Source organism: Mustela lutreola, chromosome 3 (genome assembly GCF_030435805.1).
Source record: "Mustela lutreola isolate mMusLut2 chromosome 3, mMusLut2.pri, whole genome shotgun sequence".
Taxonomy (NCBI): domain Eukaryota; kingdom Metazoa; phylum Chordata; class Mammalia; order Carnivora; family Mustelidae; genus Mustela; species Mustela lutreola.
Window position 1 is genome coordinate 100870049 of NC_081292.1, and position 26804 is coordinate 100896852.

The following is a 26804-nucleotide window of genomic DNA, read 5'->3' on the forward strand; positions in this document are numbered from 1 at the left end:
ATTTCTTTCTTTTTTTTTAGGAGAGATTTCATTATTTCTTTATTAAGTTTTTTGATATGGATATTCAATTATTTCAGACCATTTGTTCAAAAAATTTTCTTTCTTCATTAAATCATCTGCATCTCTGTCAAAAATCAATTCACAATAGAAGTGTGAGTCAATTTCTGAACATTCTATCCTGTTCTATTTTCTTCAAATAATGTCTTTTTTAACTGTAGCTTTATATTATAAGGTAGCATGAATACTCCAACTTTGTTCTTTTTAAAAATAGTTTTGGCTATTCTGGTTCCTTTTCTTGTCCATATGAGTCATAGATTCAACTTTTCAGTCATGTACTGAATCATGTTTAGAATGTTGGTATATTGACCCTATTTCCTGGGACCTTGGTGAACTCATGAAATTCCAATAAATTTTCAGATTTGGGGGAAATTTCTGCATAGACAATTATGTAATATGTGCATAGAAACAGTTTTATATCTTTCCTCACATGTCTGTATACCGTTCATTTCTTTTTCTTTCTTTTTTTTTTTTTTAAATTTTTTTTTTTAATTTTTTATTTTTTATAAACATATATTTTTTATATACATATATTTTTATCCCCAGGTCTGTGAATCACCGGGTTTACACACTTCACAGCACTCACCAAATCACATACCCTCCCCAATGTCCATAATCCCACCCCCTTCTCCCCAACCCCTTCCCCCCGGCAACCCTCAGTTTGTTTTGTGAGATTAAGAGTCACTTATGGTTTGTCTCCCTCCCAATCCCATCTTTTTCTTGATTTATTGCACCAAACAATACTTTTGATATAATGTTAAATTTAAAAAATATATATATCCTTGAAGTAATTAGCACTGGGTGTTTTATGCAACTGGTGAATCAGTAAATTCTACCTCTGAAATTAATAATACAGTATATGTTAATTACATTGAATTTAAATAAATAAAAATATACATCCTTGGGCTGTTCTCAATTTTACAAGGAAAGAAGTCAGTTCTTCACCATTAAATATGAAATTAAGTGTAGCATTGATTTTTTTGTTTGTATGTTTGTGGTTGCTCTTTATCGGGTGGAGAAAGTCTTCTATTCCCAATTTCCAGTCTTCTGGAAGGCTTTTTTCATTTTTTTTGCAAATGGGTATTGAATGTTGTCAAAGGCTTTTTCATATACAGAAGAGCTCACGATTCAGTTTCTTTTGTGTTTTAATAGGATGGATTATATTGATTGAACTTTGTTTGTTGTGCCAGCCTTAAATTTTTGGAATAAATCACACTTGGTAATAATGTATTATCTTTTTAATGAATTGTTGGAATTGATTTCTTATATATTGTTTTTGATTTTGCACCTTTGTTCACATGGAATATTGTTTTTCAGTTTTTTTTCTTATAATTCTGCTATATAATTTTAGTATCATGGTAACACTGAACTAATAAAATGTAATAATAAACAGTCAAGTTTTTTAAGTTTTAAAATATTTGCATAGAAGAACCTAGGTAATTCAGTTAGTTAAATTTTGACCCTTGATTTCAACTCAGGTCATGATCTCAGGATGCTCTCTTTTTCCCCCTGCCCCTCTCCCTCCTTTTCTCTTCTTCCCTCTCTAAAAATAAATTAAAAAAATATTTTTTAAATATTTTATTTAATTGCTTGTGAACGCAAAAGAGAAAGAGTGAGCACAGTCAGAGAGGAGGGGCAGAGGGAGAGGGAGAAGCAGACTCTCTGTTGAGCAGCGAGCCCTATGCAGGACTCAATCTGGGGACCCTGGGATCATGACCTGAACTGAAGGCAGATGCTAGCCACCCAGGCACCCTAAAAAAAAATTTGCATAGAATTTGTATTGGTTCCTTCTTAAATATTTGAAAAAATTTAATGGTGAAGTCATCTAAGCCTGGAGTTTTCTTTGTAAAATATTTTTACTATAAATTTAATTTATTTGATATATATTTTACAGTCTAAATTATCTATGTCTTCCTGAATAATGACACTACTTCTGGTGACTTTTGAAGTTCATCTAATGGGTCAAATTTATGAGAATAGGGTGTGTAGGTTTTCTTCATTATCCTTTTAAATGTCTGTAGAATGAAATGTAATGATGTAATGAGGTATGTGCTCTTTTCATTCTCAATGTTTGCAATTACTGATTTAAGAAAAATGGCTAGACTGTCTAGGGGTTTATATATATATTTTTAAGAATTTACTGATTTATTTGACACAGAGAGAGTGAGCACACATGCAGAAGCAGGGGGAATAACAGAGGGAGAGGGAGAGGCAGATTCCCTACCCAGGAGAGGGATCTGAGCTAGACCCTAGGATCATGACTTGAGGTGAAGGGAGAGGCTTAACTGACTGAGCCACCCAGGTTCCCTGGCATTTATCATTTTTATTAATCTTTTTAAGGCCCCAGTTTTTTATTTTATTATATTTTTTGAAGGAGGGGATCTCTAATGATTTCTGCTAATATTATTATTTAATTTTTTCTGCTTACTTGGGTTTAATTTGATTTTTTTAAGTCAATATATCCTTTTTTTTTTTAAATTTTTATTTATTTATTTGACAGACAGAGATCACAAGTAGGCAGAGAAGCAGGCAGAGAGATAGGAGGAAGCAAGCTCCCTGCTGAGCAGAGAGCCCGATGCTGGGCTCGATCCCAGGACCCTGAGATCATGACCTGAGCTGAAGGCAGAGGGTTTAACCCACTGAGCCACCGAGGCGCCCCTAATGTGATTTAAAAAAAAAATTCTTTGGGTACTTTTATTTTTGATGTGAGACTTTTCCTTATTTGTTATATAAAGACTTAATGTTATAAATTTTCCTCTAAACACTGTTTTAGCTACATCCAACAGTGTAAAATTTTTGTTATGTTGCATTTTCATTTTCATATAGTTTCCATTTCAAATTATTTTCTCAATTTCTCATTTTCCTTGAGATTTCTTTTTTTAACCATTAGCTACTTAGAAATGTGTTACTTAATTTACAAATATTTAGAGATTTTTCATATACCTTTATTTCTTCTTTAATTCTGTTTTTTTAAAATTTTTTATTTTTTATAAACATATATTTTTATCCCCAGGGGTACAGGTCTGTGAATCACCAGGTTTACACACTTCACAGCACTCACCAAAGCACATGCCCTCCCCAATGTCCATAATCCCACCCCCTTCTCCCAACCCCCACCCCCCAGCAACCCTCAGTTTGTTTTGTGAGATTAAGAGTCACTTATGGTTTGTCTCCCTCCCAATTCCATTAATTCTGTTTTAATATAGGACCATACTCTAGATAATCTGAATTTCTTGTAAATTTGTTAAGGTTTAATTTTGGGGGGCCAAGATTGAAGAATATTCCATATGCATTTGAAAAGAATGTGAATTCTGCTCTTTTGGGATACTGGTCAGGTCATCTATATTCTTACTATCTGTATACTTATTCTATAAGTCTCATTTTTGTCAGTTGTTTGTGTCTTCTTTCATATATATCAGTTTTTGCTTAATTTATATTGAAACTCTCTTTTTTTTTTCCTTTTTGTTGTTTGTTTCGATTTCCATTTAAATCCTAGTTAGTTAACATTTGGCATTCTCTTCATTTCAGGAGTAGAATTTAGTGATTCTTCACTTGCCTGTAATACCCTGTGCTTCTTGTCGAAAGTGCCCACCCATCACCTATTTTTTTTTTAAATTTCTTTTCAGCATAACAGAATTTATTGTTTTTGCACCACACCCAGTGCTCCATGCAATATGTGCCCTCCTTAATACCCACGACCTGGCTCCCCTAACCTCCCACCCTCCTCCCCTTCAAAACCCTCAGACTGTTTTTCAGAGTCCATATTCTCTCATGGTTCACCTCCCCTTCAAATTTCCCTCAATTCCCTTCTCCTCTCCATTTCCCATGTCCTCCATGTTGTTACGATCCACAAATAAGTGAAACCATATGATAATTGACTCTCTCTGCTTGACTTATTTCACTCAGCATAATCTCTTCCAGTCCCATCCATGTTGATACAAAAGTTGGATATTCATCCTTTCTGATGGAGGCATAATGCTCCATAGTGTATATGGACCACATCCTTCATCTGTTGAAGGGCATCTTGGTTCTTTCCACAGTTTGGCGACCGTGGCCATTGCCGCTATAAACATTGGGGTACAGAGGGTCCTTCTTTTCACTACATCTGTATCTTTGGGGTAAATACCCAGGAGTGCAATGGCAGGGTCATAGGGTAGCTCTATTTTTAATTTCTTGAGGAATCTCCACACTGTTCTCCAAAGTGGCTGCACCAACTTGCATTCCCACCAACAGTGTAAGAGGATTCCCTTTTCTCCACATCCTCTCCAACACACGTTGTTTCCTGTCTTGCTAATTTTGGCCATTCTAACTGGTGTAAGGTGATATCTCAATGTGGTTTTAATTTGAATCTCCCTGATGGCTAGTGATGATGAACATTTTTTCATGTGTCTGATAGCCATTTGTAAGTCTTCATTGGAGAAGTGTCTGTCCATATCTTCTGCCCATTTTTTGATATGATTATCTGTTTTGTGTGTGTTGAGTTTGAGAAGTTCTTTACAGATCCTGGATATTAACCTTTTGTCTGTACTGTCATTTGCAAATATCTTCTCCCATTCTGTGGATTGCCTCTTTGTTTTCTTGACTGTTTCCTTTGCTGTGCAGAAGCTTTTGATCTTGATGAAGTCCCAAAATTTCATTTTCGCTTTTGTGAAACTCTCTTCTTAAGTGTATAAGCATGTAGGATTTTTGTGCCTTCTTTGATAATTGACCTTTCTATCATTATATGATGTTCTTCCTTATGTTTGTTAACATTCTTTTTTTAAAGTGCACGTTCATAAATATTAAATACCTTGTCCAGCTTTCTTCTGGTTACTAATTAAATGGTATCCAGGTTCCATAATTTCATTTCTGTATATATATTCAGAGTGTGTTTATTGTAGACAGATGCTGCTTTCTTAATTCAATTTATCAATCCTTCTTTTAATGATGTGCTTAGGCCATTACTATTTAATGTAATTATTGACAATATTGGATGAAAATCTATCTTCTTATATCTTAATAAGATACATTAAAAGTTAGTATCTGGGGATCTATGTTCTATTTTTTTCATTGCACTTTGCTTTATTTTCCCCTTTTTTCCTTATTTGGATTAAATCTTCATTTTTATGATTAAATTTTATCTCCACTATTAGGTTAGTGTTTACACTTTTTTTCAAAATTGTTTTAGTTATTACTTTAGGGTTTAATTTTTAATAAATCATCATATACCTTCAAATAATATTATATACTTTATTTCTTTTTTTTTAAGATTTTATTTATTTATTTGTCAGAGAGAGAGTGAGTGAGAGCGAGCACAGGCAGACAGAGTGGAAGGAAGAGTCAGAGGGAGAAGCAGGCTCCCTGCAGAGCAAGGAGCCCGATGTGGGACTCGATCCCAGGACGCTGGGATCATGACCTGAGCCGAAGGCAGCTGCTTAACCAACTGAGCCACCCAGGTGTCCCTATACTTTATTTCTTATAAGGTGTTTATCATACCTTATAATTCTTAATCCTCATTCTTTGTGGGGTTTTTTTTTTTTTTTGTGGCATACAGTTTAGCTTTATAGATGTTACAGTTACACAATGCATTGCTACTATTTTGGCTTTATGTAGTTACTTTTTAAAGATATTGAAATAAGAAATAAATGAATTTTGTAATTAATTGATTTTATTTATAATACTATACTACATTTTGTGTAGATTTAAATTCCCTGTAACATCATAATTGTTGAAAAGATATGCATATTTCCTGTAGTGTAGATATTTTTCTGAAAAAGTCTTTATTTCTCTTTCTATTTAAAAAAATTATTTTTAACTATTTTATGTTAGTCATGTTGGTTCAGTGGGTTAAGCATCTACCTTGGCTCAGGTCATGATCCTAGGGTCCCAGATCAAGCTCCACATCAGGCTATCTGCTCAGTGGGAAGTCTCCTTCTCCTCCTTCCCCACTTCTTCCCCTCCCCCTGTGTTCTCTCTCACTTTCTCTATGTCTCAAATAAAAAAATAAAATCATAAAAAAATTAAAAAAAGAAAGATGTAGGTTGGAGCACCTGGGTGGCTCTGTTGCTTAAATGTCTAACTCTTGATTTTGGCTCAGGTCATGCTCTCAGGGTTGTGGGATCAAGGCCCACATTGGGTTTGAGTTTGCTTGGGACTCACTCTCTTCCTCTTCCTCTACTCCTCCCTCTTACTTGTGTTATTTCTCTTCTAAATAAATAAATAAAATCTTCAAAAAAAAGTAAAGATATGCTAGTTTGCTGTGTAATTTTGAATTAATAGCTTTTATTTTCCCTTTCAACACTTCAAAGTTGTCATTTCTTTTTCTTCTGAATTATATAGTTTCTGATTCGAAAGCTGTTGTTATTCTTATCTCTCTTCCTGTATAGGTAATGTGCTTATTATCTCTGGATGATTTCTAGATTTTCTCTGTATTGAATTTTCAGTATATTGAATATATGTGCAAGTGTTTTCTACTTTTGTTTTGTTGCTTCTTTTATTGGTGTTCAGTGAATTTTTTAGAGTGATGGTTTGACCATACTTTTAAAATTGTTTTGATTATTTCTTCATGTATGTTTTCTACTCTGTTATCTCAATTTTCTTCTGGGATCCCAATTACACTTATGTTTGTTATTGTCCTACCACATTTAGATGTTTTGTCCTTTTATTTTTCCTCTATCATTTCTTTGTCTATTTGTGTATTTCTATTGACTCTCCAGTCTTACTATGTCTTTCCTATGTGTCCTAGTTCTACTGCTAAGACTGTCAAGTGCATTGTTCATTTCTGTTGTAGTGTTTAGTGATTCTAACATTTTCTTTAGATTCTTTATTAGAGTTTTTATTTCTCTTCCAAGATTACCCGTCTGTTCTTGGATGTTGAATACTTTTCCCTTTAGAGCATTTACGATATAAATCATTGCTATTTTAAATCTTGTTTCTCATATTTCCAAAATTAGTATCATATATAAGTCTGGTTATGTTGGTTGCTGAATCTCCTAACATTGTGTTTTTTCCCCTTGTTTATTATTATGACTCATAGTTTCTTAGAGTAAGTTGAAAATCTTTGTATAGTTCAGTAGAGGCTGAGAAAAGCCATTTTTTATCTGGCAATTGACATATTTTTCTTTATGTTAAGACTTTAGTAAGGGGGTTGAGCATATCTATTAAGGAGTTGATCTTGGTTGGGATTTGTTGTTACTATGGTTATTTTCAGTGTACTACAACCTAGAAAATCCTTTCGTGTTCTTTTGTGTGTGGGGGGGTAGGTTCTGGTTGGCTAGATGGTTTCTCATGAAATGTATTCTACTCTCAGTTTTAGGAATTTCTTTTGTGCTTTTTCAGAAAGAGACTTTCTCCATGCTTTTAACTTTGTTGCAACAATAGAACAGTGGTAACTGTTACTTTTTTTTTTTTTTTTAATTAGTTCTGTGTGGAGGTAGGTGGGGTTGTTATGTATTTTTATTAATTCACTGTCTGGTACTTGGGGTCAATGCCTTGTCAGTAATCATTTCTTGCTGCTAGATTTATGTCTAGGCCAGATTTATTTTTGCACATTTCTTAGGTTATTTTTTTTAAATACCTTTTCCCACCTGCAAGAGGTTTCCTTTACTTTAATGGTCAAGAATATTATTTTGTTTGGGTTTTACCCCTCTAGTGTTGTTTAACCATTGTGCCATAAGAGCAATAAGGAGAGCAGGTCCTTGTGCCTTGCCCAAAACTACTGTTTTTCCTTCTCTGAAGTCTGTGATGTGAGAGATATATTTCATCACTATCTTCTATCTATCTATCTAGTATATTATCTGTCAATCCATCATCTATCTACTGTCTATCAATCATCTATCTGTCTCTATCGACCATCTATCTGTCATCTATCATCTTCTCCTATCTTATTCATCTACCATCCATCATCTCTATCATCAGTCATCTATCATCTATCTATATCTATCTACTTATCTATCTTATCTATCATCATTCATCTATCTATATCTATCATCTATCTCTATCTATCATCGATCATCTATCTATCTATCATCCATCCATATATCATCTATCTCCTATCTATTATCTATCTAGCTAGCTATCTAACCTATCTATCTTTCTATTATCTACCTACCTATCTTCGATCACCTATCATTTATCTATATCTATCTAATCTATTATCTATCATCAATCGTCTATTATCTATCTTTATCTAACTATTGATCATCTATCTATATCTATCATCTCTCATCTATTTATCTATATCTTTCTATTCACCTAATCTATCATCTATCTGTCATCTATCATCATCTGTCTCCTATCATCTATCTGTATATATTTATCTATCATCAACCATCAATCATCTATCTATATCTATCTACCTACCTATTTATACATCTATCTAATCTATTATCTATCATTTATCATCTATCTATATTTATCAATCTATCATCTGCCATCTATCATTTATTTATCAATCTATCAATCATCTACCATCTATCTATCACCTATCTTATCTATCATCTATCTAAGTGACATCCAGTGAGAACCATGAAGAGCCTTAAAGTTCATATAAATACCTCGTATCTTTATGGAACCTGAGGTTCTATATTCTCTCACTAGGTCATACTTCTCATTGAATAATTAACCAAATTATTATCTGAACTCATATTTTCAGAGTCTAACATCATCTGTCCCAGGTAAGCAAATATTTACATCCTGTATCTTATTGAAGGTGATTGTCTTTTATTATCTTTCAAGATAATTAATTGCCCTGTGATGTTGGCTTTATGGCAGGTTAAAGAAGACATATAAATCTTCAGATGTTTCAGGATTTCTTTTGTTGTTGTTAACGGTGAGAGTGGTACTCTTTCTGGTTTTCATTGAGTGGTTTTGGTAGAGAGTGATCCAATGATATTTTTACCTCCATTTTCTTTTTTTTTTTAATTTTTTATTTTTTATAAACATATATTTTTATCCTCAGGGGTACAGGTCTGTGAATCAGCAGGTTTACACACTTCACAGCACTTACCAAAGCACATACCTTCCCCAATGTCCATAATCCCACCCCCTTCTGCCAACCCCCTCCCCCCAGCAACCGTCAGTTTGTTTTGTGAGATTAAGAGTCTCTTATGGTTTGTCGCCCTCCCAATCCCTTCTTCTCCTACCCACTTAAGCCCCCATGTTGCATCACCACTTCCTCATATCAGGGAGATCATATGATAGTTGTCTTTCTCTGCTTGACTTATTTCGCTAAGCATGATACGCTCTAGTTCCATCCATGTTGTCGCAAATGGCAGGATTTCATTTTTTTTTGATGGCTGCATAGTATTACATTGTGTATATATACCACATATTTTTGATCCATTCATCTGTTGATGGACATCTAGGTTCTTTCCATAGTTTGGCTATTGTGGACATTGCTGCTATAAACATTCGGGTGCACGTGCCCCTTTGGATCACTACGTTTGTATCTTGACGGTAAATAACCAATAGTGTAATTGCTGGGTCATAGGGCAGTTCTATTTTCAACATTTTGAGGAACCTCCATGCTGTTTCCCAGAGTGGTTGCACTAGCTTGCATTCCCACCAACAGTGTAGGAGGGTTCCCCTTTCTCCGCATCCTCGCCAGCATCTGTCATTTCCTGACTTGCTTATTTTAGCCATTCTGACTGGTGTGAGGTGATATCTCATTGTGGTTTTGATTTGTATTTCCCTGATGCCAAGTGATATGGAGCACTTTTTCATGTGTCTGTTGGCCATCTGGATGTCTTCTTTGCAGAAATATCTGTTCATGTCCTCTGCCCATTTCTTGATTGGATTATTTGTTCTTTGGGTGTTGAGTTTGCTAAGTTCTTTATAGATTCTGGACACTAGTCCTTTATCTGATATGTCGTTTGCAAATATCTTCTCCCATTCTGTCAGTTGTCTTTTGATTTTGTTAACTGTTTCCTTTGCTGTGCAAAAGCTTTTGATCTTGATGAAATTCCAATAGTTCATTTTTGCCCTTGCTTCCCTTGCCTTTGGCGTTGTTCCTAGGAAGATGTTACTGCGGCTGAGGTAGAAGAGGTTGCTGCCTGTGTTCTCCTCAAGGATTTGGATGGATTCCTTTCGCACATTGAGGTCCATCATCCATTTGGAGTCTATTTTTGTGCGTGGTGTAAGGAAATGGTCCAATTTCATTTTTCTGCATGTGGCTGTCCAATTTTCCCAGCACCATTTATTGAAGAGGCTGTCTTTTTTCCATTGGACATTCTTTCCTGCTTTGTCGAAGATTAGTTGACTGTAGAGTTGAGGGTCTATTTCTGGGCTCTCTATTCTGTTCCATTGATCTATGTGTCCGTTTTTGTGCCAGTACCATGCTGTCTTGATGATGACAGCTTTGTAATAGAGCTTGAAGTCCGGAATTGTGATGCCACCAACGTTGACTTTCTTTTTCAATATCCCTTTGGCTATTCGAGGTCTTTTCTGGTTCCATATAAATTTTAGAATTATTTGTTCCATTTCTTGAAAAAGATGGATGGTACTTTGATAGGAATTGCATTAAATGTGTAGATTGCTTTAGGTAGCATAGACATTTTCACAATATTTATTTTTCCAATCCAGGAGCATGGAACATTTTTCCACTTCTTTGTGTCTTCCTCAATTTCTTTCATGAGTACTTTATAGTTTTATGAGTATAGATTCTGTGTCTCTTTGGTTAGGTTTATTCCTAGGTATCTTATAGTTTTGGGTGCAATTGTAAATGGGATTGACTCCTTAATTTCTCTTTCTTCTGTCTTGCTGTTGGTGTAGAGAAATGCAACTGATTTCTGTGCATTGATTATATATCCTGACACTTTACTGAATTCCAATATCAGTTCTAGCAGTTTTGGAGTGGAGTCTTTTGGGTTTTCCACATATAGTATCATATCATCTGCGAAGAGTGATAATTTGACTTCTTCTTTGCCCATTTGGATGCCTTTAATTTCCTTTTGTTGTCTGATTGCTGAGGCTAGGACCTCTAGTACTATGTTGAATAGCAGTGGTGATAATGGATATCCCTGCCGTGTTCCTGACCTTGGCGGAAAAGCTTTCAGTTTTTCTCCATTGAGAATGATATTTGCGGTGGGTTTTTCATAAATGGCTTTGATGATATTGAGGTATGTGCCCTCTATCCCTACACTTTGGAGAGTTTTGATCAGGAAGGGATGCTGTACTTTGTCAAATGCTTTTTCAGCATCTATTGAGAGTAGCATATGGTTCTTATTCTTTCTTTTATTGATGTGTTGTGTCACATTGACTGATTTGCGGATGTAGAACCAACCTTGCAGCCCTGGAATAAATCCCAGTTGGTCGTGGTGAATAATCCTTTTAATGTACTGTTGAATCCTATTGGCTAGTATTTTGTTGAGTATTTTCGGATCTGTGTTCATCAAGGATATTGGTTTATAGCTCTCTTTTTTGATGGGATCCTTGTCTGGTTTTGGGATCAAGGTGATGCTGGCCTCATAAAATGAGTTTGGAAGTTTTCCTTCCATTTCTATTTTTTGGAACAGTTTCAGGAGAATAGGAATTAGTTCTTCTTTAAATGTTTGGTAGAATTCCCCCGGGAAACCATCTGGCCCTGGGCTTTTGTTTGTTTGGAGATTTTTAATGACTGTTTCAATCTCCTTACTGGTTATGGGTCTGTTCAGGCTTTCTATTTCTTCCTGGTTCAGTTGTGGTAGTTTATATGTTTCTAGGAATGCATCCATTTCTTCCAGATTGTCAAATTTGTTGGCATAGAGTTGCTCATAGTATGTTCTTATAATAGTTTGTACTTCTTTGGTGTTAGTTGTGATCTCTCCTCTTTCATTCATGATTTTATTTATTTGGGTCCTTTCCCTTTTCTTTTTGATAAGTCGGGCCAGGGGTTTATCAATTTTATTTTATTAATTCTTTCAATGAACCAGCTCCTAGTTTCGTTAATTTGTTCTATTGTTTTTTTGGTTTCTATTTCATTGATTTCTGCTCTGATCTTTATGATTTCTCTTCTCATGCTGGGCTTAGGGTTTCTTTCTTGTTCTTTCTCCAGCTCCTTTAGGTGTAGGGTTAGGTTGTGTACCTGAGACCTTTCTTGTTTCTTGAGAAAGGCTTGTACCGCTATATATTTTCCTCTCAGGACTGCCTTTGTTGTGTCCCACAGATTTTGAACCGTTGTATTTTCATTATCATTTGTTTCCATGATTTTTTTCAATTCTTCTTTAATTTCCCGGTTGACCCATTCATTCTTTAGAAGGATGCTGTTTAGTCTCCATATATTTGGGTTCCTTTCAAACTTCCTTTTGTGGTTGAGTTCTAGCTTTAGAGCATTGTGGTCTGAAAATATGCAGGGAATGATCCCAATCTTTTGATACTAGTTGAGTCCTAATTTAGGACTGAGGATGTGATCTATTCTGGAGAATGTTCCATGTTCACTAGAGAAGAATGTGTATTTTGTTGCTTTGGGATGAAATGTTCTGAATATATCTGTGATGTCCATCTGGTCCAGTGTGTGTTTTAAGGCCTTTATTTCCTTGCTGATCTTTTGCTTGGATGACCTGTCCATTTCAGTGAGGGGAGTGTTAATGTCCCCTACTATTATTGTATTATTGTTTATGTGTTTCTTTGATTTTGTTATTAATTGGTTTATATGGTTGGCTGCTCCCACGTTGGGGGCATAGATATTTAAAATTGTTAAATATTCTTGTTGGACAGACCCTTTGAGTATGATATCATGTCCGTCCTCATCTCTTATTATAGTCTTTGGCTTAAAATCTAATTGATCTAATATAAGGATTGCCACTCCTGCTTTCTTCTGATGTCCAGTAGCATGGTAAATTCTTTTCCACCCCCTCACTTTAAATCTGGAGGTGTCTTCGGCCTAAAATGAGTTTCTTGGAGGCAACATATAGATGGGTTTTGTTTTTTTTATCCATTCTGATAGCCTGTGTCTTTTGACAGGGGCATTTAGCCCATTAACATTCAGGGTAACTATTGAGAGATATGAATTTAGGGCCATTATATTGCCTGTAAGGTGACTGTTACTGTATATGGTCTCTGTTCCTTTCTGATCTACCACTTGTAGGCTCTCTCTTTGCTTAGAGGACCCCTTTCAAGATTTCCTGTAGAGCTGGTTTGGTGTTTGCAAATTCTTTCAGTTTTTGTTTGTCCTCGAAGCTTTTAATCTCTCCTTCTATTTTCAATGATAGCCTAGCTGGATATAGTATTCTTGGCTCCATGTTTTTCTCGTTCAGTCCTCTGAAAATATCATGCCAGCTCTTTCTGGCCTGCCAGGTCTCTGTGGATAAGTCAGCTGCCAATCTAATATTTTTACCATTGTAGGTTACAGACTTCTTTTCCCGGGCTCCTTCAGGATTTTCTCTTTGTCACTGAGACTTGTAAATTTTACTATTATTTGACAGGGTGGGGGCCTATTCTTATTGATTTTGAGGGGCGTTCTCTTCACCTCCTGAATTTTGATGCTCGTTCCCTTTGCCATATTGGGGAAATTCTCCCCAATAATTCTCTCCAGTATACCTTCTGCTCCCCTCTCTCTTTCTTCTTCTGGAATCCCAATTATTCTAATGTTATTTCGCCTTATCTCTCGAATTCTCCCCTCGTGGTCCAGTAGCTGTTTGTCCCTCTTTTGCTCAGCTTCTTTATTCTCTGTCATTTGGTCTTCTATATCACTAATTCTTTCTTCTGCCTCATTTATCCTAGCAGTGAGAGCCTCCATTTCTGATTGCACCTCATTAACAGCTTTTTTGATTTCAACTTGGTTAGATTTTAGTTCTTTTATTTCTCTAGAAAGGGCTTTTATATCTCTCGAGAGGGTTTCTCTAATATCTTCCATTCCTTTTTCGAGCCCGGCTAGAACCTTGAGAATTGGCATTCTGAACTCTAGATCTGACATATTACCAATGTCTGTATTGATTAGGTCCCTAGCCTTTGGTACTGCCTCTTGTTCTTTTTTTTGTGTTGAATTTTTCCGTCTTGTCATTTTGTCCAGATAAGAGTATATGAAGGAGCAAGTAAAATACTAAAAGGGTGGCAACAACCCCAGGAAAATATGCTTTAACCAAATCAGAAGAGATCCCAAATCGTGAGAGGTTAGAAAGGGGATAATAAGAGCTTGAAAAAGGAAGAAAGAAAAAAAAAGAAAAGAATTAAAAAAAAAGAAAACAAATAAGAAAAATATAAAAAAGGAAAAATATATATAGTAGATAAACTAGTTAAAAAACGTTAAAAATTAAAGGTAAAAGTTAAAAAAAAATTAACCAGAAGGCGAGATAAAAAAATGAAAAAGAAAAAAATTAAATTAACTGCAAGACTAAAAAAAAATCACAGGGAAAAAGCCATGAGTTCCGTGCTTTGCTTTCTCCTCCTCTGGAATTCTGCTGCTCTCGTTGGTATTGAAACCGCATTCCTTGCTAGGTGAACTTGGTCTCGGCTGGAATTCTTGTTGATCTTCTGGGGGAGGGGCCTGTTGTAGTGATTCTCAAATGTCTTTGCCCCAGGCAGAATTGCACCGCCCTTATCAGGGGCCATGGTGAGTAATCCACTGAGGTTTGCTTTCAGGAGCTTTTGTTCCCTGAGCGCTTTCCGTAGAGTTCTGGAGGATGGGAATACAAATGGGGGCCTCCTGGTCTCCAGCCCAGAGGAGCCGAGAGCCCAGGGCTCCACTCCTCAGTGCGCCCTCAGAGAACAGCGCCCAGTTACTCCCGTCTGCCTGACCTCTGGCCGCGCTCCAAGCTCACGGAGCCTGCGACCGGTTCAAGGTAACACCGAGCTGTGAGCTTACTTACTGTCGGCTCTGTTTCTGTAGCCGGCTTTCCCGTTCCAATACCCGCAAGCTCTGCGACACTCAGACACCCCCGATCCTTCTGTGACCCTGCGGGACCTGAGGCCACGCTGACCCCGCATGGGCTTTGCCCCTGATTAGCCTCTGGAGCGATGTCCCTCAGCGGATCGGACTTTTAAAAGTCCCAATTTTGTGCGCTGTTGCTTCGCCGCTTGCCCGGGAGCCGGCCCCTCCCCCCGGGTTCTATCTTCCCATCGCTTTGGATTCACTTCTCTGCCGGTCCTACCTTTCAGAAAGTGGTTGTTTTTCTGTTTCCAGAATTGCTGTTGTTCTTCTCTTCGATCTGCCAATGGATTTTCAGGTGTTTGCAATCTTTAGATAAGCTATCTATCTGATCTCCGGCTAGCTGAAGTAGTCTCAGCCTGCTACTTCTCCGCCATCTTGACTCCTCCTCATTTTTAATTTTCTTTACCTCTATTTTCAACTAATTATAGACATTTTAATAATCTGCCAATCTTTGTAAAGAAATACATACCAAAGCCAATAACTTCAAATTATCAAATTATTCAGGGCCTCTTTATAGTCTTAGGGACAGCTCAGGCATCTTCAGGGAATCAGAATATGCCACAGTCTAGTTCTCACTTCTTTCCAAGGTTTATGTGCAGTTTTCACTCTCATTTATGAACCCCTTCTCCATTTTTGTCTTTCACTTTCCATATTTGAGGGGCTCTGTATAGATTTTATATATATATATATATATATATATATATATATATATATGACTAGGATTTGATTTTTAAATCAAACTTACAATTTGTTTTTCAAATGGTAATTTGAGGTCATTACATTTAGAGTGATTATTGGTATTAATATTGGTAGCTAATACAAATGTGTCATCTTCCATAGTTTTTGTTGTTGTTGTTGTTTTTGTTGTTCCTTTTGTCCTGTATTTTCTTCTATCTATGCCTTTTGGAGCATTTTTAAAAAATGTTCTTAATTGACTTATGATTCTTTAAAAAAATTGTCTTACTTATTTTTGAATACTCTATCTCTAAATAAGATGATATAGTTGCTTCTTTGGTACAAAGATCTTTTTATATGACAATAAAAATTTATTAATTTATTATTTAAAAATATAATTGACATTAAACATTAGGTATGTATTATATATACAATGTGTTGATTTCATACATTTTATATATGTTGAGTATTCTTGGTTACTTTGTTTAATGTTAGTCAGGCATCCATGAAGGGATTTGTTCCTGGTCTCTCTTTTCTGTTCTGTTGGTCTATTTTGGTCTATGTGACTATTTTTTTTTTTAAAGATTTTATTTATTTATTTGACAGAGAGAAATCACAAGTACACTGAGAGGCAGGCAGAGAGAGAGAGAGAGAGAAGGAAGCAGGCTCCCTGCTGAGCAGAGAGCCCGATGCGGGACTTGATCCCAGGACCCTGAGAGCATGACCTGAGCCGAAGGCAGCGGCTTAACCCACTGAGCCACCCAGGCGCCCCCTATGTGACTATTTTTACCAGTTCCATATTGTTTTGATTACTATGGTTTTGTAGTATAGTTTGAAATCAGGAAATGTGATGTCTCCCACTTTATTCTTTTTTTCTCAGGACTAAATTGGCTATTCAGGGTCCTTTGTGGTTCCATAAAAATTTTAGAATTTTTTCTTTTTAATATTTGTGTGAAAAATGTCATTGTAATTTTGATAGAGATTGCATTGAATCTCTAGATGGCTTTAAGTAATATCGACATTTTAACAATACTAATTTTTCTATCCACAAACACAAGATATCTATCCATTTGTTGCATCTTCTTCCGTTTCTTTCATCAAGGCTTATAGTTTTTATTGTATACATGTTTTAATTTCCTGGCAAAATTTATTCCTCAGTATTTTATTGTAAATACTGTGACTGTAAATGGGACAGTTTTCTTTACTTCCTTTTCAGGTTGATTAAGTGAAATTAATATATTTAATTGTTACTGTATAGAAATAAAACTGATTTCTGTATGTTGACTTTATATTCTGTAAAGGTACTGAATTTATTGATCAGTTCCAACAGCTTTTTGGCTGAATCTTTAGGATTTTCTGTATATAAGATCACATAATCTGCAAATAATGACAAGATTGCTTTTTCCTTTCCAATCTGAATGTATTTTGTTTATCTTGCCTAATTGCCTTAGCTATGACTCTTACTACTATAAAGGAGAGTGGTTGTGTTGTTCCTGATTTTAGAAGAAAATCTTTCAATTTTTCACAACAGTATAATCCTAGTTATGGGTTTGTTGTATATGATTCTTATTTTATTGAGGCATGTTTCACCTATACCCAGTTTATTGAGGATTGAAGGATCTTATGAAAGAATATTATATTTTTTTCAAATACTTTTCCTGCATCTAGTGAGATAATTATTCGATTTCTATCCTATTACTTTGGTGTATGACATGTATTGATTGCATATGTTGAAACATCCTGTATCCCAGTGATAAATCCCACTCGATCAATTTGGATAACTTTTTGTATAATCCTTTAAATGTGCCAGTAAATTAAGTTTCCTAATGTTTTGCTGAATTTTTGCGTCTATATTCATCAGATAGTGGTCTATAGTTTTTGTTTGTTTGTTTTACCCAGTAGTGTCTTTATCTGGCTTTGGTGTCTGGGTAATGCAGGCCTCATAAAATGTGTTTGCAAGTGTTGCCTCCTTTTCAACTTTTTGAGAAGAGTTGAGAAAAGTTGGTATAAATTCTTCTTTAAATATTTGGTACAACTTCCCAGAGATGTAATCTAGTCTTGGGCTTTTGTATATTTCTGTGGTATCAACTGTAAAGTCTTCCCTTTAATTTCTAATTTTATATTTTTGAGTCTTATCTGTCTTTTTCTTACTCTAGCCAAAGGTTTGTTAATTTGTTAGTTTTGTTGACTTCTTCCTATTGTTTTCTGATTTCTATTTCCTCTATTTCCACTTTGATCTTTGTTATTTTTCTTCTGTTAATTTTGGACTTTGTTTGTTCTTTTGCTAATTTCTTGAGGTGTAAAGTAAAATTGTTAGAAATATTTATATTTTCCAAATACACGGACTTAACATTATCGATTTCCTTATCAGATTGTTTTTGCAGCACCCCATGAATTTGAGTATGCTGTGTTTTCATTTTCATTTGTTTTGAGATTTTAAAAAATTTCATTTGAGTTCTTCTTTGACCCATTGGTTGATCAGGAGTGTTTTCTTTAATTTCCACATATCTGTAGATTTTCCAGCTTTCCTCTTTTATTGATTTCCAGCTCCATAACACTGTTGTTAGAAAAGGTAGTTGGTATGATTTTACTCATGTGTTTGCTAAGACTTATTTTGTGTCCTATCTTATGAGCTATCCTGGAAAATTTTCATGTACACTTGAGAAGAATGTGTATTCTTCTGCTGTTGGACGTAGTGCTCTATAAATGTCTGTTATCTGTTATGTTCATTTGTTCTAATGTATCTGTCAAAATACAATGTTTTGTTGTTGATTTTGTGTGTGGATGATCTATTCATTGTTGAAGATGGAGTAGTGAATTCTCCTACCATTTTTGTATTATTGTCTCTTTCTCTCTTCAGATTTGTTAGTATTTAAAAAATATATTTAGTGGGGCACCTGGGTGGTTCAGAAGGCTAAGCCTCTGCTTTCAGCTCAGGTCATGGTCTCAGGGTTCTGGGATCCAGTTCCACAGCTCTCTGCTCAGAGAACCTGCTTCCCTCTCTATCTCTGTCTGCCTTTCTGTCTACTTGTCATCTTGCTCTCTCTGTCAAATAAATAAAAAATATTTAAAAAATAAAAAAAATATGTATATATATTTAGTGCCCTGATATAGGGTATATAAATATTTATAATTGTTATATCTCCTTGCAATTGACCTCTTTATTGTTATATAAAGGCTTTCTTTGTACCTTTTTACTATTTTCTGGATTAAAGTCTATTTTGTCTTATATAAGATAGTCAGTCTCATTTTCTTTTGGTTTCTACTTGCATGGAATATTGTTTTCTGTTCCTTCATGTTGATCCTGTGTGTATTCTTAAAGCTGAAGTGAGTCTCTTATAGGTAGTATATAATTGAGTCTTTTTTTTTTATCCATTCATCCATTTTGTGTTTTTTTTTAATTGGTGAATTCAATCTATTTATATAGTGTTATTATTAACAGGTGAGACTTACTAATATGATCTTATTGCTTTCTCATTGTTTTGCATTTCTATTGTTTCTTTTCCCCTTGTTTTGACTATTTTTGTAAAGTAATGGGTTTCCATGGGGGTATGTTACTTCTCTTCCTTTCCTTCTCCTCCTCCTCTTTTTCCCTTCCTTTTCCTCTTCTTCCTCCTTCCTCCTCTTCCACCTCCTCCTTCTTGTTTGGCTTGATCTTGTTTTTCTTCTTCCTCTTCCTCTTCTTCTGTCTGAGAAAGTCTTATTTTCCTTCATATCAGAAAGATAACTTTGCTGAATAGAGTATTCTTGTATTCTTGTCTGGTATTTTTTTTTTTTTTTCTTTCAACATTTTGAGTATGTGATTCCAGTCTTCCCTGACCTATAGTTTCTGCTGAGAGATCTACTGGTAACCTAGTGGGGGTTACTTTGTAGGTTACAACACTTTTTCCCTTGACCTCATCTGAATTCTGTTTGTTCTGTAGTTAAGTCTGTTTCTTGGTTTGCCAGTTTCTTTCTCTCTCTCTTTCTCCTTTGGTCATTTGATTTGCTTCTTAAATTCCACATGTGAGTAAAATCATATGGTATTTTTCTATCTCTGACTGACTTATTTTGCTTAGCATAATATGACTTTTATATATACTTTAAACAATACATTTTTACTATTTTTACCTTAAACAGTCATTTACTACTTAAAGAAACTAAAAATAGGAAAATGATTTTTATTTTACCTCCACTTATTCCATTTCTGATGCTTTTCATTTCTTCGTGTAATGCCAGGTTTCTGCCAAATATCATATTCTTTCTATCTGAATAACTTCCTTTATCATTTCTTATGAAGTATGTCAATTTTTGTTTGAGAATATCTCATTTCTCCTTCACTTTTTAAAAAAAGATTTCATTTATTTGTCTGACAGAGATCACAAGTAGTCAGGGAAGCAGGCGGGGCAGCGGGAGTGGGAAGCAGGCTCCCTGCTGAGCAGAGAGCCAAATGCGGGGCTGGATCTCAGGACCCTGGGATCATGACCCAAGTGGAAGGCAGAGGCACTAACTCACTGAGCCAACCACATGCCCCTCTCTGTCACTTTTGAAGTCCATTTTTACTGGATACAGAATTCTGGGTTAATGTTTTTTCCTCCAAATTTTGAAGATGTCACTACATTGTCTTGTCTACATTATTACCAGTGATAAATCTTACATAATTTATTTCCTTGATCTTCTGTAGGTAATGTGTCTGTTTTCTTTAACTACATTCAACATTTTCTTTTGGTTATTAATTGTAGAAGTTTGACCATTATATACCTAGTTGTGGTTTATTTAATATTTGTGTTCCCTACTATTTTTGATCTGTTTAAATCTTTGTTTTGCTGTCTGTCTCTTTTTTTTTTTTTTCTGTCTGTCTCTTAATTTTAGAAAATTTTTGACATTTATTTCTTCTTTCTTATTTTCTCCTTCTTTTTGGGGGAGGTTCTAATTATTTGTATATTTTGGGTGTTCTATTTTACTTATTGTTGTTTTACTTTTTGCTTATTCTTCACTTTGCGTTTCAGCTGAGTAATTTCTAGTGACCTGTCTTTAAGTTCTCTGATACTTTTTTTGACTATGCTGAAAACACTGATGTGCTTGTTGAGATCTTTTTTTTTTTTTTAATTTTTATTACTATATTTTGGATTGCTAACATTTTCAGATTATTTCTTTTTAAGAATATATTTTAATTTATTTATTTGTTAGAGAGAACATTAGTGGGGGGGGTAGGTGATGAGGAGGAAGGGGAGAATCTCAAGGAGAGTTGACCCCAGTTTGGGGCTCAATCCCATGACCCTGAGATCATGACCTGAGCCAAAATCAAGAGTTGGGCACATAATCGACTGAACAATCCAGGTGCCCTCAAGTTGTTTCTAATGGTTTTCATCTTTGCTGAAATTGCTTATCTGATTGTTTATGTTGTCTACCCTTTCTAACAGAGCCAGCTATTTCCTTTTATAAGTGCACCTTATAGGATTAATGGAAAAAATATCCTAGACCAGTCTGTGTCATATGCAAGTATGGTTCTTATTATTGCTTTGTCTCTTCTGGTTATGTTTTTCTTTTTTTTTTCTTGCCTTTTGGCATGTTTCATCTTTTTCTTGTTTGTTTGTTTGTTTGTTTGTTTAAGGTCAGACATTAAGTAAATATTTTTATGCTGGAAGAGAAGCAAACTTTATTTCCTTTTGATTTCAGTGTATGGTGGAGGGGGTCTCTGTTATCCATTTGAAAATTGAGCTGTGTTTCAAGTATGTTACTACTTTTACTGTCCTTGTGCATCAGAGGCTTCCATTTCTACTAGTCAATGCTGTGTTTATTGTGAGAGCTAATAAACCACACCATTTTTCTCAATACCTGCTCCCATTTTGGGTCTAGTTGTACCTACTTAGCTCTGTATCTTTACTTGTACTGCATGCCAGATAAAATCTTTCTCTCATGGTGCTCCTAGTCCTAACCCACTTCATTTTTACTTAGTGCTTGGTAGTGTGATGTTGGAAGCAACTGTGAAGGCATTCTCTGAGGTTATAACTAAGCCTTCTTCTTAGACAGTCATTGAATCTGTTTCTTAGGGGTATAGTTTTAAATTTTTCTAACTGTTGTCCTAGAGGTAACAGTGGACATAGCATGTGTCTCTACCCCTCTTCCACAAGTAGATTTTTTTTTTCCTATTCCTTTCCTCCAGCTGTAGTAGGTTTTCTTCAGTGCCCTCAAGATGTTGTTCTTGTTGCATTTTCTTCTGTAGATTAATGTTTCTGTCCTGTAAGGAAAATGTAAACATGGTTTGGATGGGTATCAGCAATGTCTACTGCCCTACGTCCTCCAGCCAGCTCCATGGGGAAGCAATATTAGGTTTCTCCATGTGAGCCCCTGGTGGAATCCTGGAGGAAAAGTCTTCAAGGGGGTGTGGACCTATAATTAAGAATCTGTTTCTTGATTGTACACCTGAGATTAATATAATACTGTATTTTAACTAACTAGAATTAAAATAAAAACTTAAAATTGGAAAAATAAACAAGCAAACAAACAAACATAAACTTGTAAGAAAGGGGTGGTGCTCTCTGTGTCTGGGATCACAGGGCCTTAATGCTTTCACACTAGACCACTTTCAGATTTTATAAATTCATCAAAATTATCTTGTTAAATCATCTTACTGGCATTATTGGGTCCTACTGGGGATCTTGGTGGGTCCTGTTTTTCTCTGTGGTGATTCTCCATATTCTGCTTCTTGCCCCATGACCTTAATTCTCTAATGAGTCCAAGAAAAGTAATTAAAGTTTTTCTAGAATTTTTTATATTGTAATGGTGATAACATTCTTCTAGTTTTTGTACATCTGAATTGGATATTTCTTCTTATCTCTAAAGTTGGAGAGGGAGAAAACATGTGGAAAGGTAAATAATGTTATGAATAGCCTACTTTGAATCATGCATTGCACTTAATCACTCGTATTATCTAATTTAGTCATTAAACAATTCTATGAAGAAGAAACCATTATAATATTATTACCATGCTTGCTCATGTTCTTAATCATTTTGGGTACTGTCTTTGCCTTATCTCGTGTCATCATCACACCAATCATATGAGCTAAGAAATAATGATTATTTTGGTGATGTTATATTACCAGTACCTAGCAGAATACTTAGCACAAAGTGAGTGCTGAATGAATGCTTGTTGAATAAATTAGTGTAATCACAGACCTCAGGCACCTATAAGATAATCATTACATTATCTCGATGTTCCTTCTCCTTCCCACATCACTGAAAGATTGGAATGGGATAGGATCTATGGGATAGGATCTATGCAATCAGAAATGCATTCATTCATTCATTGGTTGTGTGAGATTGAGAGGGTGGTGGGAAGCAATTCCAGAGGATGGGGCCTGGGAAGGTGCCCTGACTCTCTTCCTACCCTATCATTGGCTCCATTCTAGGAAATATGCTCTTCCCTTTGAGATGTGTTTTTTGATTATTTGACATTCTCACAGCCAACTTTTTGGAATTGCATTCTCTCACCAACTTATTTCCCCTCCTTGCTGCTTTGCTTTCTTTTTTCTCATGAGAGCACAGCTCTGTCTCAACATTCCAAAGTCTTGCTGCTTTACTTAAAATCAGTTTTAGGGGTGCCTTGGTGGCTCACTGGGTTAAGCCTCTGTCTTCAGCTCAGGTCATGATCTCAGGGTCTTGGGATTGAGGCCCACATTGGGCTCTCTGCTCAGCAGGGAACCTGCTTCCCCGCTCTCTGCTTGCCTCTTTGTCTACTTGTGATCTCTTACTCTGTCAAATAAATAAATAAAATCTTTAAAAAATAAAAGCAATTTTATAGTATGAACAGGACCAACAGGCAAAGGTGTACATTTGTGATCTGCACAACAGTGCATATATGATGGTGAAATGCAGCCAGTGCTCTGCTCATCACTACATGCAGTGAGAACAGCTGTCATTTATGCTGGGAAAACAGCATCTTGTCACATTTTCACAAAGGCACTCTGAGTTAATGATGACCCTTATCCTACATGAGGTTGAGCATAACATGGGAGTACATGCACAAAATAACTCTTTCCCTTTGATCATTAAATTTTTAATAATTTCTCTGAGGTACCCTCAGTCCTCTTCTGGTTGCCACCCTCTTATATTTTTTGTATTTCTTCTCTCATATATTTAGGTTTCTCCTTGTTTTTGCCTCATTTCTTTCTCCCGTGCTCATGCCAACATACTCCACTACACATAAGCTCATAACCCCAGTTTTGCTTTCCTTCTCCACCTCTATTTCGCTTTTCAGTGGTATTCTGAAACCAGTCCTGATGCCTGCACCTGCTCAGGAAATTAAAATGTGTAATCTTTTTTGGCTGCTATATCGCTGTGAGGCCAAACTGACAATCTGCTAACTACAGACTCACAGCTAAAATAACAGAATGTTTTGCAATCAGGGCTGGAATCACAGGTGGTGGAATCTTTTTTATCTTTCCAAAGCCAACAAAGCAAAAGAAAATATTCCATACTCCCTTTCTGCCTTTTCAGTTCCCACCTGCCTTTTTCATTAACCAGTGCGGGGAGAGCCTCTGAGGAACACAATCCAAGCCTTTGCTTTTTTGGTCAGAAATCAGAAGGGGGTGTGGCTGTGGATCTCTTTGCACCCTTCCACACCCTCACTCCATCTTCAATCTCACACTTGCCTCTTGTAAATAACCACCATTTCTCCTGAAGCACGCACCCAGGCTGCCACAGGCATCAGAAGGCATGCTGACCAGCTGTGATAACCAGAAACAGCTGGTTAGCTGTGAGGCCTGGGGGTGGGGTTACCTGCCCACTGCAACTCATTAGGCTCAGAGACAGGTTAGTTCTCTCAGGGAAATCTGCCTCTTAGAAAGAGGCAAACATTCTGTTTCCAAGGGGGGATATTTTTGCACAAAAGGGACAGGTTTGGAATAGATCTCTTGAAGAGATGATATAGCTTTAGGACTGAAGATAGGAAGGGCCACATATGTCATGTGTTGAATGGTCCTGAAGGAACAGTAAGAAAATAGAAGAAACTGTTCTTATAGCTCATTGAATTTACCAAGCACAACCCATCTCACCCCATTTGCTGTTTCTGCTCTCTTTGCCCTTACTTTATTCATATATTTTCTCAAGGACCACTTTCACTTCCTGACCTTCTATATAAACATTCTTATGTCAATTTATATTTTTATAGCACTGTTTTTCCCCACCTCTAACTTAAACAAATATATCTATGTTTTTTGTCATCCTCTCTCAAATATTAACTTCACATGGACTGGAATTTTGTTTTGCTAACTACCACATCTCCAGTACTCAGAAAACTGCCTGGTGAAGAGTGGGTGTTCATTACATATTTATTGAATGTATGAGCCTAGGGGGCATCTCAAGTGGGTCAGGCACCATTTCTGGTGCTTTGCATATCTTACCTTATTTCATATTCAAATAATTTTGCTGAAAAAAGTGTTTATGGACATGTACACTTTACAGGTTGGTGACTGATGCTCCATGATGCTAGGGACAAGCTGGGTTCTTACCACAAGGACTTGATCTCTGGTATGCTGACCACAGAGTCTGCATCCACCCAAACTTGCTACCTTCTGAGCACTGATAACCCTGAGTCATCCTCCTCTTCCTCACCCAGTACTCAGCCTGTGACAGGAAGGCCTTTCAGTTGAAGCCCTTAAACACTTTCTAAGATAGGTAACAGTTTCTCAGGCTCTCTTTCTGAGTACATTTCTGGTTGGAAGCTCCTCACTTCATTGGCCCTCCTGACTGAATTCCCATTATTCTCAGAACATTCTGGTAGGTGAAACCTCTCCATGTACACCTATGCAGGTTTTACCCATGATTCAGGGATGTATAAACATAGATTTCACTAACAGAGTTCCACCAAATTCTCAAAGAAATAAAATATTAAAGCTCTTATATCAGTAATATTTGTCTTCTTTGGGATAGTTGCAGCTTCTTAGATCACAGTGTTCAAACAGCGCTGAGCTACTGAGAAGGTTAACAAACTTCTCATACATCTTGCTGTGAGTGAGGATCATGTAAGTGAGCATAGGGATACTCAGTCCCTGCGGCCTGCATCTCAGTGATGGGAGTGATGTTCTTCTGGAGGAAACACATTCCATGTCCTTTTTACGTGCCAAACCCAGGATGCTACGCTGAGGATCTTCCCTGTACAGTTTCTTCAGGCTGTAGGCCTGCTGTATTCTGTACAATGATCATGGCATTCTATGGCAAGTCCATCCTGCTGTTAGCTAATGGTCTCAGTTATGAACCACTTGTCTATCTATCCCTCACCTCTTTTTCTACATTGGTTTCAGGTTGTTGAGCTTCTAGACTCATTACTCATTTACCTGGCTCCATCCTTTGCTGGGCCTTCAGGCTCAATACTATGCACTGTTTTTCTGATTTGTCATGGCTCTTTCATATTAGCAACATTGCTTTAAGCAGGCTTGTCCTAATGTGACCAAGTTGAGAGCACAGTCTTTGGTTTTGTTCTCCTATGAGAGGCCTTTCCTCTGGTTATCCTAGGCAGTTGAGTAGGAGCAAGACCTGTTCTTCAGAATCTTAGGTGGCTTTTTAACATTTCTTTTGGATCTGGTTATGGGTGCTCTGAATCCCTTAGAAAACCGCAAAGGTGACAGGAATTTCTTAAGCCAAAATTCTTTCAAAAAAGTTTTTGTTCAGTTTATTTATTCAGTGAGGACTTATGAAAAAAAAGGAGGATTTATGGATAACCTGGTATGTTGGTGCCAGAGCGGCTTGTAGCGCATGCGCGGTGATGCTTCTGGGCTCCGCCATGCCCGCTCGTTGCCTCGGCCCCTGCTGCCTCAAGCCCTCAAGCCCTCGCCGCAGGGTGGCGACGGTGCGGATCTGCTCCGGCTGGGCCCGCGGGGGGGTGGGGGGGTGGGGGGGGCGCTGCACGACTTTTTTGGTGCTCGAAAGTAAACACGCCATTAAGATGGCGGCTGGATGCGAGCCAGTAGGCGGAACTTAGGATTTTGTGTCTATGTGGCTGCGAGTGATTGGTTGTGCAACCTTGGTATATATAGACATGTATGGGCGGAGGAGAGGGATCCCAACAGCTACGCAGAAATAAAGCTTGCTTCGCTGAGGTCTCCTGGTCGTTCTTGCTGGCGAGAGCGACACTGGTATATATTAAAGACTGTGCCCAGGGCTGGGGATGGAGATATATTAGACTCACCTTTCCTCTTGTGGAGCTGAGTTGTGATGCAGGTCATAGCAGATGGGGAATAGAATTAAGAACACTTGCCAATATGTGCTG